Source organism: Anastrepha obliqua, chromosome 2, assembly GCF_027943255.1.
Source record: "Anastrepha obliqua isolate idAnaObli1 chromosome 2, idAnaObli1_1.0, whole genome shotgun sequence".
In the NCBI taxonomy this organism is placed as follows: domain Eukaryota; kingdom Metazoa; phylum Arthropoda; class Insecta; order Diptera; family Tephritidae; genus Anastrepha; species Anastrepha obliqua.
This window is the reverse complement of record NC_072893.1, coordinates 19,997,231-20,012,310: the sequence shown is the minus strand read 5'-3', so window position 1 is coordinate 20,012,310 and position 15,080 is coordinate 19,997,231. Positions and strand designations below refer to the sequence as shown.

The window sequence follows — 15,080 nt, the reverse complement described above, 5'->3', positions numbered from 1 at the left end:
CCGCAAGCTTTCATAATTTGAGCATATTTTCCTTTTTGCTGAACAAAATTTGTGTCTCTCTGCGAAAATTGGCGATTGGCGAGTGATGAAAGAATGACGCATGACACATTTTTAAGTTAAATAAAGTAAATTGGAAAAGTGTTTGTGATTTACGTATGCTTGGTGAAATTGCTATTGTTTTTTGTATGTGTGTGAGTTTTCCGAATGGCGTCACTAGACGATTACACCTCAGTGGAACTTCGTGTGAATATCAACAGCTTCGGAATAACATGACTAGGCAGAGTTAGATCGAACTTCGTTTGCAGTTTGTGATGAGTATTTTTTATGCAATATTTTATAGTAGTTGGATAAAAAAAAAATTAATTAAAAAAATCAGTTGTATATGATGATAAATTAGCAGCAGTTATGATTCGCTTAGAACAAAAAAAAAAAAAATTAGCAGCAGTTATGCTTTGCTTTTCGTTTAAAAAAGAGAATAAAATTAAATTAATAAAAATAGCAGCTGGTTATGTTTCGCTTTTCCATGACGTCTTGCCACCAAAAATGTTGTTTTTCATCATTGTGATGTTGCAGGCCTCCTTTAGTAAATGGACAAGTTATGCCATTACCTTCAACTTTTAAGTAAACTATTTTGTTTACATTTGGCTAAAACAAATTTTAACATACAAAAAAAAAAAGCGAAGTATTGCGTTTAATCTAATAAAATTTGCACAAATACCTGCTAATTTATGACTTGCCAAAAAGTAATTAATAGGATTTAGGAAATATACTAAAACTTTTTATGAAAATTTCTTGATAAGGAAATGTAAAATTTTATAATTTTCAAATGGATATAATTTAGATAATTTAGTTGGTTTATCGCCTAATTGCGTTTAAATCTGACATTTTAAGGTTCTTAAAGCTGGTTGGGTGCAAAAGAAGTCACTTAAGCCACACAGGAAGCCTTAACATTTATACGCAACTTCCGTTTATGGGGAGTATATCGAAGAACAATAAAGTTAAGAATTTCATTTCTTTCACATTTTAGAACACTTAGGGCATCGTAATTGCGCTATAGAAATAAAATAATCAAAAGGCGACTTCTCAGACATTCTTGCGTTGATCTCAAAATCTTGTTCGGTGATTAATTGTGCGCCACCTTGTACTAAGTAAATTATCAGTTAAGGTATCAGTATTTCAAAAAGTTTCAGTTTCCTTACTAAACTGTACTCGCGTACAAGGTGGCGCAAAATTAATCATCCTATCGGTAGATTTATAATTTTTGCAAATGGCTTCGTATGTCAATCATATTTGACACTTGTGAGCTGGACGGCTGCAGTATTCAAACAGACACGTAATCGAGCGCATAAAAGGGCAAGATGAAGATTTCCATCACTCAAAAATTTTTTTTAAATTTATTTAGCATGAAAGTTATTAAAAAAAAAAGCGGTGAATAATTTTGCGCCACCTTGTACTAAGTAAATTCTCATTAATTATTATTATTTTTGTCTAAAATCTCGATTTTTGTTTGCCAAAAATCTCTATTTTTTGTTGTCTAAAATCTCGAGTTTTTGTTGTCTAAAATCTCAAATTTTTTTTTGGTCAAAAATCTCTTTTTTAATATGAAAAATCTCGATTTTGTGTTGTCTAAAATATCAATTTTTTTTGTGAAAAATCTCGGCTTTTTTTTGTCAAAAATCTTTATCTTTTTTTTCGTCAAAAATCTCCATTTTTTTGTCATAAATCTCGAGTTTTGGTTGTCAAAAATCTCTATTTTTTTTGGTCAAAACTCTCGATTTTATTTGTGTCTAAAATCTCGATTTTTGTTTGTCAAAAATCTCTATTTTTTGTTGTCTAAAATCTCGAGTTTTTGTTGTCTAAAATCTCAAATTTTTTTTGTCAGAAATCTCTATTTTTTTTTGTCTAAAATCTCTATTTTTTTATCAAAAATCTCGATTTTTTTTATCAAAAATCTCGATTTTTTTTTTGTGTTAAAATCTCTATTTTTTTTGGTCAAAAATCTCTTTTTTAATGTCAAAAATCTCGATTTTGTGTTGTCAAAAATCACGATTTTTTTTTTTGTCAAAAATCTCGGTTTTTGTTTGTCAAAAATCTTGATCTTTGTTTTCGTCAAAAATCTCCATTTTTTTTGTCATGAATCTCGAGTTTTGGTTGTCTAAAATCTCAATTTTTCTTTGTCAAAAATCTCGATTTTTTTTGGTCAAAACTCTCGATTTTATTTGTGTCTAAAATCTCGATTTTTGTTTGTCAAAAATCTCTATTTTTTGTTGTCTAAAATCTCAAATTTTTTTTTATCAGAAACCTCTATTTTTTTTTGTCTAAAATCTCGATTTTTTTTTAATCAAAAATTTCGATTTTTTTTTTGTTAAAAATCTCTATTGTTTTTGGTCAAAAATCTATTTTTTATTGTCAAAAATCTCAATTTTGTGTTGTCTAAAATCTCAATTTTTTTTTGTCAAAAATCTCGATTTTCTGTTGGTCTAAAATCTCGATTTTTTTGTCTAAAATCTCGATATTTTTTTTTTGGGTCAAAAATCTCAATTTTTTTTTGTCAAAAATCTCTATATTTTTTGTTGTCTAAAATTTCGATTTTTTTGTTGTCAAAAATCTTAATTTTTTTTTCAGAAATCTCTATTTTTTGTCAAAAATCTCGATTTTTTTTGTCTAAAATCTCGATTTTTGCAAACAATTAATTGCTGTTTTTTTCTTGAAAATCTGAAAAATATTTTCTGAGGCCGGCACAAGCTTCGATCAGGCACAAGATTATCTATTAATAAAACAAATTTCTCGTGTCCGATTGATTTCAGATGAATCTCCAAGGACTTGTAATGATCACCGCAAAGGACTTCTGTAGAAACGGGCTCCACATAAACCGAGATAACTTTTACAATTATTAATTTTTAATTTTGAAATGTTGCTAAAGTCAAGTCGAAAAATGATGTATTAATGCTATGTTTTTATTTTTGTAAAATAAAGCAACTGACTATCAAAAAAATTATTAAAAATCATAATTTTTTCGGGCCTCTGGGGTAGTCAGCCTCTTAAAGTGTCAGCATTTCAAAAAGTTTCAGTTTCCCTAAATAAAATACGCAAAAACTTGCGTTGGGTACAACCAATTTGTATGTTCATGCCGTTTTTTGTTGTTGTTTTTTTGTTTGATTTGACACCCTTTGAATTGCTTAGCGCAATTAGGCATTTGTTTAAGTAGCCAAAAATTAAAAAAAAAGCACAAAATAGAGAAAAAAACTATTTCTGGCTGATAACCGGTTCTTACAAACTTCAATAAGTCCATCCGAAGCACTCTTTGTTGTATGCTAATAACTGTTTCGATATTTTTTGCACAATTCTACGATCAGGCATACACACATACATATCCGTACCATATGCGCTGTGCTACATATATTTAGCCAAAACTTAACAACTTTTTATGTATCTAGCGAATGTTTGGACTTATGACGAACGCACGAGTTTGGCAATCGTCTGCCCCCGCGCGCACCTCTCTTCTTCATTGTATCATTTGTTGGTGTTGGTATCTTGCCGCTTTAGATTTTTCGCTAGGGAATATTCCACACTCCGCGTGATTATCACCACCGCCTTCGATTTCCATTTTCGTTTTTTTTTTTATTTTTTACCAAACATTTTCCTATAGAATTAACTTACCTCTTTTTTTCTTATGTATCACCAAAGACTTTTTTGAAGTGACTAGTAAAGATCAGTGGATGTTACAGAGTATTTCGTATTTCTTGCACAAGTAAACTTTAGCAAAAAAAATCAGCGCTTACGTAGTGCTTGTCAAAAAACTTTATTTCATTTCACGCCTCCGCTACATTCACTCTGCTCCAAAGGCCAATCGCGAATATCGCTTGCTGTTGGCTCTCTCGCTGTATTTATACTGTTTGGAAGTCAAATTGAGCGTCCAGTGGAAAATTTGAGATCTCTTATCAACATTTCACCTGGTCATGGTGTGGTGAATGAGTGCCGCACCGACGGCTGAGCGATAACTTCGTAGATCAGGATGTATAGAGAAAGCGGTCGCGTGCTAGGCTAAGAAGCCGTAAGTAGTCAGACGGTTAGTAATTAAGATAAGGCAAATTTGAATATTCCAAATCAAAATATGATTAATTAGTACTTGTTTGTGTGCGTTTACACATACATACATGCATTTATAGATGTGTGTATTTGTATAAGTGATATGGGAATATTTGTTTTGCTGCGAGACATCAGATTGCGTTTTGTTATGGTCGTGGTGGAATCGCAGTTTGTCCTGTAATTATTAAGTATTGTTTATTGGATTTCTGTTTTTGTAAATATGCAATCAATAAATGTGAAGATTGTTTTGCTCTTAATAATTATATTATAAATATAAACTTTTTTTTGTGCTTGATGAGTGCGATGCGGAATTATACGTTTTCGGGTTTGTCCTGTATTTTTGGATTATTTCTTATAGGCGTTAATTTTTCTATAAGAGGTTTATTACCGAGCTTCTTACATACTTAAAGTTCTTATAAAATGTATTTATAACTAAAATTCTGCTGAAAGTAGGCACTTAATTGGGATATGCACTTAACTGAGTTTTATAATCAAAACATTTTGAGATCTCATATAATTTTTGTCTCATAGAAGTTGTAAAAATTTTAAAAGTATTTTTTAGCGGTTTTTGCAGATAAGTGAGCAAGGCACTTAGGTGAAAATCCACTAATATTTATTACAAATTTTTTAAATATGGATTTTATGTATAAAGAAGGTACAGAAATTCTTAGAAATTATAAATAAGATTCTGCTGAAATTAGGCACTTAAGCGGGAGTTCATTTAAGTGGAAGGCACTAAAAGTAATTTTTAGCGGTTTGGGCAGCTAAATGGGTAAGGTAATGAATTTACCTTTTTTAAATATGAATTGTATGCATTCAGAAGGTACAGAAGTTCTTACAAAATTTATTTATAAATAAGATTTTGATCGAAATAGGCACTTAAGCGAGATGTGCACTTAAGTGGGATGCGCTTAACTGAGTTTTATAATTTAAAAATATTGAAATCCCATCTAATTTTTGTGTCATAGAAATTTTAAACATTCTAAAAGTATTTTTTAGCGGTTTGGGCAGCTAAGTGAGTAAGGCACCTAAGTGAAAATTAAATTATTATATAAATTTAATTTTTTTTAAATATGGAGTTTATGTATACAGAAGGGACAGAAATTCTTACAAAATTAATTTACAAATAATATTCTGATGAAAGTAGGCACTTAAGCGGGATATGCGCTTAAGTGGAATGCATTTAACTGAGTTTTGTAAATAAAAATTATTGAAATCTCATGAAATTTTAGTGTCATAGAAGTGGTAAAAGTTCTAAATGTAATTTTTAGGGGTTTGCACACCTAAGCGAGTAAGGCACTTAAGTGAAAATCAACCAATATTTATTATACATTTTTTCAAATATGGTTTTTATGCATATAGAAGGTACAAAAACTCTTACAAAATTTATTTACAAATAAGATTATGCTGAAAGTAGGCACTTAACTTAACTTCTTTCAGAACGACTTGGTTAATTAGTTTATTTTGTAATTTCAATTTTTTTTTTTTTTTTTTGTGATAAAAGTATAGTTCATACCACAAAAAGTACCAAATGGAGCAAAGTATCGGACTTTGTATAAAATTTGTAAAAATGTGGCAAATTTTCAACAATATTTCAAACTTTTTATTCAGAATTTTTAGACAAATTTGGGGTATAGAGTTTTATAAAAACAAAACCAAATAAAAAATTGGCGCGCACATCCTCCTATTTGTTGCGTGCGCCTTTTTGTTATTCCACAAATGGAGGGGCCTAGAGTTTTATGCCGACTCCGAACGGCAAATCGCTTTTTATGAAAAGCTTTTCATGGCAGGAATACACGCGGAGGTTTGTTTTGCCCACCAAGGGGCGAACGCTATTAGAAAAAGCTTTTTATATTATTTGATGTTCATGCACGGAGATTCGAACCTACGCCCTCCCGAATGGTAGTCATGCACCAACCCTTTCGGCTATGGCGGCCGCCGCAGTTTTATAAACCATTGAATTTTGGTGTAATAAAATGTGAACACGGAAGTATGTACTGGTCCACTTAGGACTGTCATGCTAAGAAAGAAAAAGAAGAAGAAAATATACATTTAAAGTTGGGTATTTTCTTCCTTATAAAAAAACGAGCAGTAGCCGTAAAATTGTGAAAATACAGAAAACCGCTTCCGCAAAAAAATTCTAAAAAATCAGTCTTATTCTTGATCTACTTAAACCTACAAAAATTGAATGCGTCTTTATATAGGCTAATTATACGCGTAATTAGATTTCAGTGCGGACATGCCTAAATTCGCCTTCAGAGTGATAGAAGTTAAGCAATTCATAAATTTCCCTACAATCAATTTTGGCATGAATTGTAACTTAACCTAGAACGAAACATATCTTGAAGTTACAAGTAAAACATTGACATTAACTGAATGTGGAGAAATTTAAAAAATAATGAAGATTAAAAATTTGACATAAAAATAAAAATGTATCCTTTTTTCAATTCAATTTACCGAAATTTTGTTACACCCCTCCTACATACTTTTGTTTATATTGACATAATTTTTGTTCGTACACCCACACGTGCACACATATGAAGATAATACTTGTTGTGTTCGCATTAATTACATATTAAACAAATTATTGTTGTGCTTCTTATAATTACTTCTGCATTTTTTTCTGGTTATAATGCAATTTCATCATTTTACAAATCATCCTTTTGAATGATTTATTTTGGTGTTTATTAAATTTCACACACTTTATCACTGGTCGGCACCAAACACAAATCTTAATCTGAAGTCCCCGACTTTAGCTTCAAGAAAGATTTTACAGTATGTTTTCTACCAGGAGCCGAATGGGGGAAAGGGAAGGTGGTTGGTATTCGGAGCCGCTCAACTTATCCAAATCAATTCGACTTCCTGACTAGGCCAGCGTGCTCCAGGAAGAACTATGAGCAGTCAGAGAAGCATGCAAATCACTAAGTTAGGTTAGGTTGAAGCGGTTGTCCATTGTAGGACACACTCAAGCTCATGTCCCATTGTGATGTCGCGTGGGGAACTAGCCTTTATCCCTCCTAAAACCAATGTGTACTTTTCAAAAATGTTGTAAGATCCTTATTCCGATAGAGCCGAAATCTTCCAATTCATTAAAGGATTGTCTACCCAAAATGGCGAGTCTAAGTCTGGATAGAGTAGGACAGTGACACAGAAGGTGCGGGATCGTCTCTTCCGTTTCCTCGTCTAGACAACTTCTCCAGAAGTCATGTGCTTGCACACCCATTCTCTGGGCGTGCCTACCGATTAGGCAGTGTCCCGGAATATCTAAAATCAGTGTGCTAAGACTGAGATTATGTCGTCTTAGTAGATGGTCCGTGCGTTTAGCATTGAGTGTGGGCCACAGCTGTCGGGCGATTTTGCAAGTGGCTTCATAACGCCATCTTTCATTCGCTACTCTTGCAATTTCTTCGAGAATACTTAGTTTACAAGTTTGCAATTTTTACCGATGTCTGTCAATTTGGTACCGATTTTCGCTAGTTCATCTGCTCTGCAGTTCCCCTCAATGTCACAACAAAAGATGCGCGGCATTTCATATCTACCTTGAAGGTAGTCGACTGTATTGCGAGGAATTTTATCGTCGCCTGGCTATTAGTGAAAATGTAGATATCATATTCAGGTAGCGCATCACACTATATTAGTGTCACGGCATTAATTAATGTCATCAGTTCAGCCTAAAAGATACTACAATAGTCGGGAAGCCGAAAACTAAAGGAGATCCCCAAATTCTCAGAATATACACCTCCGCCCACCCTGTCCGCGAGCTTTGAGCCATCTGTGTATACATGGATGAACTCGCCCTGTCTTACCTCGTCCCGTGCCCACTCTCTACTCGAGGGTAGGGGGGTCGTGAACTTTGTAATGACAAGTATAGGCGGGACTGTATAGTCCACCCGTCCGGGAAGCCCCAACGTGCCATCTAGGAATTAGAATAGTTTAGTCATTGGCCTCAAATTACTCTGATATAGGTTCCCGGAGAGAGATTGGATTGGATGAGGATTGTTGATAAAGATATGGTCCACCACAGATTGTTAAGCTAAGAGAGAGAGAGAGAGAGAGATGGGTTCCCGGTCATGGGAATGTAGAGTGTAATGAGACAGCAGATGAGCTAGAACGAAAAGGCAATTGCTACCCCATTCGAGACAATAAAACATCCATTGATTCACACTACTATGCTTTAGCAGAAAGAAAGTTAAAGCAAAATGCACTACAACAAGAGAAACATGACAGTCGGTCAACATCCAGAGGACGAAGTACCTATTAGAATGTGCTCGCCCAAGCATCCCACGTATCACTGCAACCCTTACAGGTCAGTGGAAAGTAGGGGATCATGCAGCTAGCCGCAACCTCCCTCTCAATCCCATCTGCAGAAGTAGTCAGGCGGAGGGGGTGAAAGAAAGTCTTTTTCACTACTTATGCGAATGTCCAGGTTTAGCTAGAGCAAGACTAGGCTCTTTCGAAAAGCCTTTCTTACAGCAAATTAATGAAATCTCAGACATAGAAATGAAAAGTTTGCTGCTATACTTGGATCTCACGAAATCGATCTGACACAAAAAATAAAAAATAAAAAGAGAAACGAATTTACAACACCAGAACTGTGGTAGTTAATCGGCGCTAGCCGCTAATTAGGAATATTTCAACTGATATACATCAATAATAACAATATCTTCCTGGGACTTACGCTACGTATGACTGATCCAATTCTATTTGCGACCCCGTATCTCGAGATGGATTGAGGTCTTTGTTTAGTTGCAGCCCAAACGCCAGCGTTGCTCGTGACGTTGCGCCAGAATATCCACATGATCTTGCGAAAACAACGGTTGAAGAAGAATTGCAACGCTTGCAGGACGCATGCAGTCAGAATCACTTTCCATGGCTAAGAAACAACGCACCGAACTTCATCGCGTCCACACAATGGCTCTCAAATTCACAAGACGCGAATCCGATGGATTATTCTCTTTGAGCTATTTTGGAGAGCAAAGTCCAAACTAAAAGATCCACCAGTCTCGAGGTGCTAAAAATAGTCCGCGAGTGGGCCAAAATACCTGCAAGTCACATTCGGGCAGATTGCGATTCGCTTCTGGACCGTCTCAAGGCCAAAGTTAAGGTAGTCATATCAAGCAAAAGTAAATTGATTCTGAATTTTGTATTATTTTCGCACATTTTTCATTTTGAATTGAATAAAAGTAATTTTCCAAACAAAATTTATGGCCTTTTTTATTGGTTGCACTTCGAGTGCCGGACCCTGTAGTACTACTGACTTCACGTTGGCGTCGAAAATCCGCACGAAGCTCGTCGATCTCTAAATTTTGTCCAGCTTGCCATAGGTAACTCGTTCTTTTTGCTATGCGATTGGGTGTGTCTGTTGCTGATGCGTAATTTTTCGTGATGAGTTGCTGCCAAGATAACAGAACTCGTCTACTTCATCTATGTAGGGGAGTACCGGCAATATGAATAGCTTGCGTTTCGGTTGGGTTGATGCATATTAGCTTTGGCGATGTTGATTTTCAGACCTGACCTGATTTACTAGGCTTTCAAATTTAACCGTTCAGACCCCAGGATATACCTCTTCTTTCCGCACAAGCTCGTCTAGCACCAAGTTGAATAACAGCGGCGGTAGCACACAGCCCTGTCTGACAGCCCCGGTTTGGACTTCACTGGCACTCAGAGCACTTTCGTGCTTCACACAGAAGCTACCACCTGAGCCAGCACCAATTCTTTCATGAGGCTAATAATTTTATTGGGTACTCCTTTGTATGCAAGGACGCGCCAAATTGGGTCATGTCAAAGAGTGTAAAATGCCTTTTCCAAATAGATGAAGCAGAGGTGGTAGCGGGAGTGCGCCATCCAACCGTCTGCTGCCCAATCACTCTTAAGGTATTAATGCGATCGACGCATGAGCGACATGCATTACGCACGCATGCATGAAACGGAAATCAACAACTTATACTTGTATATGGATTTATATGTAGGTATATATGAACCATTTATCCCAACGAATTAGGGCCTAATACCAATAAAATAATTTTTGTTTACAAAAATTTGCTACTAAACGCAAATCACGCCCTGCGCACGCCGTGTATTAACTAACACTAGTTAACACCATTTAAGTTTTTTTTTTGCTCATGAACCAGATCATCAAATTCCTATGGAGTAAAGAAAAAAGGTAGGTCATCAAAGAGAAGAAAAGAGAAGAGACGAGAAGAGACGAGAGGAGAAGAGAAGAGAAGATAATAGAAGAGAAGAGAACACACACCACAGCACTGTTGGCAGTTATGATTTCGAGGTTGTAAAGGACTTCGTGTACTTAGGAACAAGGCGAATTTATTACAGGTGACAGCAAACACATATAAGTAAAACCCTACATGTATTTGTTGTTGCGTTTGGTGCAAGCATCATGTCAAAATCAGCAAGCAAATGTAAACATACGAACGTAAACATACCAATACATACAAACAAATCATATCATTTTGACGTAAGCCATACCCACGGCGAAAAATTCAGCTGGGTGAATGCTGTCACCTTATTAAATCCACCTTGCTTAGGAACCAGCATCAACACCGATAACAATGTCAGCCTGAAAATTTAACGTAAAAATCTCTCTTTGCCTCTCACAACGAACAAAACTAACACTCTGTAGGGCTCTCATCATGTCCGTCCTAACGTATAGCGCAAAAGCTGAGACGATGTTAACATTCGATGAGGCGTCCCTTGAAGTGTTGGAAAGTTTAGGTGGAGAAAGACTTGGCCTTACTTGCTGTGTCCAAGTGGTGTCGGTTAGCACGAGAAAAAAACGGCTGGCCCGCTTTGTTAAACTCGGCCAAAATCGCTTAAGCGGTTATCGCGCCAACCAAGAAGAAGAAAAACCATTCGAATTCAGCGATCGATTTTACATTGGAATTGGATTGTCTGGTTCTCGGGTGTTTTTGGCTGTAAACCAGTGTAATTGAAATTAGTCATAAGCATTAACTGGCTGGCTGCTTTTTAAGTATCGGGAAACATGAGATTAGTGGCTACGAAACCAATTATAATTTGTTTAGTTATACAGATAATATTTTTCCAAGCAACTTGAGCTTTGTGAATTTTTTTAATTGTTTTTTGTTTTTGTTTTTTGCAATTTTTTAAAGTGTTTTTTTTTTTTTTGCGCTTCTATGTAGTAGTAATCTACTTCAACATTTTATTACTGTTTGGACATATAATACAGTTGAGTCCGCTTCGTGCTGTGGGCTCTGTATTTTTCAGATTTTTCCTTTGCAGGTTTGAGGCATCTTTGGTGCTGCAGGCCTTAAGATTAGTCGAGTGAAACCGATATCACTTATAATAATAGCTTTTTACACTCTAAATACAGCCATACACAATGCAGGATAGTCAGACACTGTTGTGTGGTTGCGTTAACAGAAGGTTTTCAGATGAAGGCCTCAGCTGTCAAGAAAAATATGTGGCTAAGCGCGAGCGCCGCTAATACTATCGTTGAAATTTTTCCTTTTTTTGTTTTTTAGACTGAAAGTCACTTAGAGTACAGTTTCTTCAAAGCGTGGCACTTAATTTCTGCAGATTTTTTAAAGGACTACTCGCTCTCGCTAAAAATCCTTGATCCGATTGCACTCAAAGCTTTGGCGTAAACATCGTTGAAAGCAGCCTAGACGGCTATTAAGGTTTTATGCGCCAGATTATTGTTATTGCACTTTAATTGGCTATTGTTCAACATTTTTATATAGATACATACATATATACATGCGAGCCTTATTTGTTGTGGTTTCGTTGATAAGGTGCGTTTAATAATCACAAGACACCTTTGGTATACAAATATCAGGCGGAGCCAATATAATCCGCAGCATCTTGCAAAAGAAATAATTAAAAAGGCGGAAGTTAAGTGGGCAATTAAAATTTGTTCACCTTTTAAATCACTGGGGCCAGATGGGATCATTTCAAAGATGTTACAGGAAACCTTGGACTGTATCCTACTATGGCTAGAGGAAATTTTTAAAGCGTGTTTAAACTTAGGTCATATTTCACATAGTTGGAAACTAGTTAAGGTCGTCTTTATTCCAAAAATAGGCAGGAGGGGACATGAATCAGCGATGGGCTATAGGCCAATCAGTCTTTCCTGTTAAAAACCTTTGAAAGACTTTTGGATATATATCTCGTGCCGAATGCTTCTCCATCTGATCTTCGTCTGAAAAGCATTCGATGCGATACACCCCTACGCAGTCTGGAGTGCATTGGCGTACAGAGGAGTTCCAGCTACGCTTGTTAAGCTCATAACAGCACTGTACACCAATGCAAGTTGCCGTGTGAGGCATAAATAAGAGCTGAGTGATCCAATAAACATCGCGACCAGCGTTCGAACGCGACTCCTTTTTAGCATTGCATGCAACAAATGGCATAGCATGGGGACTGGACGTCTATGACCCACACCTTTTCTGATATGTTAGAAGAAGAAGATAGAAGATAGCTCCTTTTGCTACTTGGATAGCATTATGTAGTATCTTCTTCAGTCGCATAAGTAAAGCGAAACGTGTTTTTGGCTCCCTTAAAAATGTTTGGAAGGCCTCTGTGCTCTTTTTTTTTTTTGTCCGGACAACTAGCAAGTGCAGCACTCAGACATTAATTAAGTCCATTGTACTACACATGGATTCCCTTTTAATTTTCTTTAAATCTACCTGATCTCCGAAGAAATCTGAGTAGATCTTGTGGTGCCAAGAAGCCATCAGTGCCAAAGACCTCAAACCTGATTCAAGCGAAGGCGGGACAGATGCACAGATAGTGGTCCGCCGTCTCATCCTCCTCTCCACAAGCTGGGCAGAGTACACTGTCTGAGATGCCCAACCTTTTCCATGTGCTTCGCCCAGAGAAAGTGGCCCGACAACAGTCCAACCAGCTGCTTGCACTCCCTTCTGCTTAATGACAGGAGGGGTTGCGACAGCCGATCGGATATGACAGGTAACATCAGTTTAGTCTATCAGCAGCCTCTCTCAGCCTGCCAAGCTCGCTTGTGGGTTATACTAAGCCATTTGCTAACCGTGGCTTTGATGACTGCAGAAGGGAGTAGCAGAACGGGTTCCGGGCCAAAGAAGTTGGTATCAGAGCCCATCCTAGCTTAGGAGTCAGAGATCACGATACCCACGATACCTACGTGTCACGGGACTCATGTTAGCATCAGGATATTATATGTACCGACATAGTTCAGCCTGGATCTACAGAACTCGAATGCCCCTGATGTGGTTTGGGGGGCTGTCTAAGTCCATGAGCCCAGCTTGGCTGTCACTGCAGACACAACAAAGTTCATCGCTTTTTGAACAGCATACACCTCAGCCTGAAACACAGATGCTTGCATTCCAAAAGCGAAGTGTAGTTTTGTCCCGCTTAATTCCACGTAAACACCGGAGCCGGAACCGTGCTCGGTCCTGGAGCCATCCGTGAAAATGCGAAAACAGTGTTTGCCGTGCTCTATTTCAGAATTTGACCACAACTGAGCCTCTGGCAGCACCACAGTGTATCACTGTATTTTCAAGTACGATTCTCGATGGCATGGAGTCAAGGGGCATGGAGAGAATCGTTGGATCGAAGTCTTCTCTCTTCTTGTTCTCTCCAATGCCGGACAGGGGCCGTACCAGTTCCCATTTGTTTCAGCCTGCAGATGGCCTTCAAGGTCTCTCCCAGGTTGAAAACTTCGCTTCAAGTGGTGGTAGACCAATCAGATCACTGATGCATAGGTGATAATAGCTCTTATCATAGCCATGTAGATCCATAAGACCTTGCCAGGAGAAAGGCCCCACGTTTTCCCAAAGACGCCTTTGCACTGCCAGTGCTTTTGATGCCTTTGTTTCAAGGTGTGACTTCCAAAGAAGTTTACTATCGGGGATTACTCCAATATATTTGATTTCTTTGGATAGCTGGATTGTGACTCCTTTTAGGCAGAAACGAGTCCATCAAGCTTCCTCCTTCTGGTAAAGAGGACAATACCAGTTTTGGTGGGGCTTGCCGATAGCCCATTAGCACAGCACTAAATCATACCCAGAAGTTTCTGTATTTTTCTACAGATTTTCATAAGCGAAGGGCCCGTTAACAAATAGGCAACGTCGTCCGTTTAAGTTGGCGAGTAGAGGATCGATTACTATGCACCAGAGCCCGTTTTGCCACTCCCTTCTGCGGCCATCACAGCCACGGTTATCAAATGGGTAACTACCACCCACAAGCGAGCTTGGCTGGCTGAGAGAGGCTGCAGATAGACTAAACTGATGTTACCTGTCATGCCCGATCGACTGTCGCAAACCCTTCTGTCATTAAGCAGAGGGGAGTGCAGACGGCTGGGTGGACTGATGACGGGCCACTTTCTGTGGGCAAGGCACATGGAAAGGTTGGGCATCTCAGACAGTGTACTCTGCCTAGCCTGTGAAGAGGAGGATGAGACGGCGAACCCCTTCCTGTGTGTCTGCCCCGCCTTCGCTCGAATCAGGTTTGAGGTCTTTGGCACTGATGTGTTAAGAAGCGACCATCTTGGCTCCTTGGTACCACAAGATCTACTCAGATTCCTTCGGAGATCGGGTAGATTTATAAGGGAATCCAAGTGTAGTACAATGGACTTAATTAATGTTTGAGTGCTGTCTAGCAAGTACCCCCGACAAAAAAAAAAAAAATGCACCAGAGCAATGGAGACAGCACACCACCTTGAAGGGAGCCTCTATTAACCCGGAGGCAGTCTCTACGAACTTAAGCATATATATTAGTGATAAGTTTGAAAAACCTTCGAAAGCTGCCGGTCGGAGTGGGCTTAAAACTACAGGTTCCACCATTTGTCGAACAACATCAACATGCAATCCACAAATAGGAGGAGAAGCCCGACCAAGCACCTAACGGAAGTGTACACAGTAATTATAAATATTTTGTTTTAGTTTCTGTCCGAATTAAAAATCTTATCTTATAAGTAAAATATTCTACAATTTTTTCTTGCACATCACCTACTTCGTACGAATTACTCCAGCTGCCTTCGG

The 15,080-nt window shown here is 37.6% G+C and overlaps 1 protein-coding gene across 1 annotated transcript in view; it reads right to left on the bottom strand.

The window, feature by feature from the left end:
- The window catches only part of LOC129238636 (mpv17-like protein), a 39,657-nt gene that overhangs the window by 7,983 nt on the left and 16,594 nt on the right, over positions 1 to 15,080 (bottom strand). The window contains exon 2 of the mRNA XM_054873735.1: positions 3,661 to 4,044. The gene's annotated coding sequence lies outside the window, so the exon portion shown is untranslated. The remainder of the gene's footprint in view (positions 1 to 3,660; positions 4,045 to 15,080) is intronic.